At 35.6% G+C, this 1518-nt stretch overlaps 1 long non-coding RNA gene across 1 annotated transcript in view; it reads left to right on the top strand.

Annotated features, from left to right (window-relative positions):
* LOC136796368 (uncharacterized) overlaps positions 1–1518 on the top strand; it is a 274286-nt gene that overhangs the window by 248212 nt on the left and 24556 nt on the right. The gene's annotated exons all lie outside the window — the stretch shown is intronic.

Genomic DNA, 1518 nt, shown 5'->3' with positions numbered 1-1518 from the left:
ATATAGTTTTATCTATTTTATTTTTATTTATATAATTTTTTTTCTCTCTAAATAATAGTTGTTGTCTCTTTGTTTTTATAGCCCTGATGAAGACCTGAAAATCAGATCGAAACGTCGGCATAAATAAATATTTTTTGTTTATTTATGTTTTTCTTTGCTGACCGCACCCCCTGACCATCTTCTCCAATCAATAACAACAATAATATACGTAAATGTTTAATTTGATCTAAATATAATAATTTATAACAAACTATCAATTACCTTTATTATATCCGTATACACCGTTAAATATAGCAATGGCGAAGCATTACCGGGTCCGCTAGTAATTGATAAAGTAGATAAGTCATGACATTTTACTGTCAAAACATATACATGCAGTTAATCTTACGATAGCTTTACTGTCATAACATTTATTACCTGCCGTAATAAACAAATTAGTAATGGTAAAGTACTGATAGATATTTTCATATTCAATGTTACAACTGTTGAATTTGATTATAAAAAGCTTTTACTGTTCATCGCACGTAGGCCATATATTATTCCGGGGCCTCACAAAGGACACGACATAACTCCAGCTCGGGGAGCTAAGCCAAAAAGGTTCCGTAAAGACGCTATCTAGTGGAGGCAGGGTCGTAGTTACCAGTGGATTTTCCTCGGAGCGTGAATAGTGGAAAGTACGCAGAGGACACCGGAAGTGCGATAAGGAACAGCTCTTTCCGCTTATCGCTTACATAAATTGGTTCCGGATAATCAGCTGTGGTCGTTTCCGCACACGGCCCCCCCCCTCTCCAGCCCAAACCACCCCCCCCTCCATGTCATGGCCTAAGCCAAGGAATAACTATAACAATAATTATGTATAGCGATATTGGAGCAGACACCTGCATCTAAAACTGGGATACAGGGTCGCTCCATCAGTCCAAATGGAGTTATGTCTCTCCATTGTCGTTCCGTCTGTATGGAATTCAGGACCGTCTATAACCAAGTAGGAGTAGATTAAAGATGCGGCCTGGAAAACTTTGGGTTATCTATATAGGCCGGATCTCTGTTCTGTAAATAACACAAAATGTGCGAAATCGTACAGTAAAAACCCAAAGAGTTTATAAAACACCTAAAGCTCCTAATAATCATCTAATACCTAACCCTAATAATCCATAACATGAATACATACGAAACTAAATGTCATAAAATACTTTCTTTTTTTTTCATCACGTATCGGCCACTAATGACCACATGAATATCGTTGTTAGGTTTTTTTGGGAGTGATTTTCTTTCTTTCCATCGCAGTTTCATGATCCTGGAATACCTTTCTTGTCTTTCTTTGGACCAATTCGTACCATTTTTTCCCTCTTCCAATATTGGTGAGATTTTTCAATGTTTTCCTATACGTATCTCTATCTAAACAGATAAAATAAAATAGAGAGGGAGGTATATGTATATTAAAAAAAAATACACATAAAATAAGAATATATTAATTATGGATTCTTTTTAAAACAATTTTGATCTCTTTTCTCTCAACTT

This window comes from Halyomorpha halys, unplaced genomic scaffold, assembly GCF_000696795.3.
Source record: "Halyomorpha halys isolate HHAL.00 unplaced genomic scaffold, Hhal_1.1 Scaffold21.1, whole genome shotgun sequence".
In the NCBI taxonomy this organism is placed as follows: domain Eukaryota; kingdom Metazoa; phylum Arthropoda; class Insecta; order Hemiptera; family Pentatomidae; genus Halyomorpha; species Halyomorpha halys.
The sequence above is the reverse complement of the archived record's forward strand: the minus strand, read 5'-3'. Positions and strand labels throughout refer to the sequence as shown.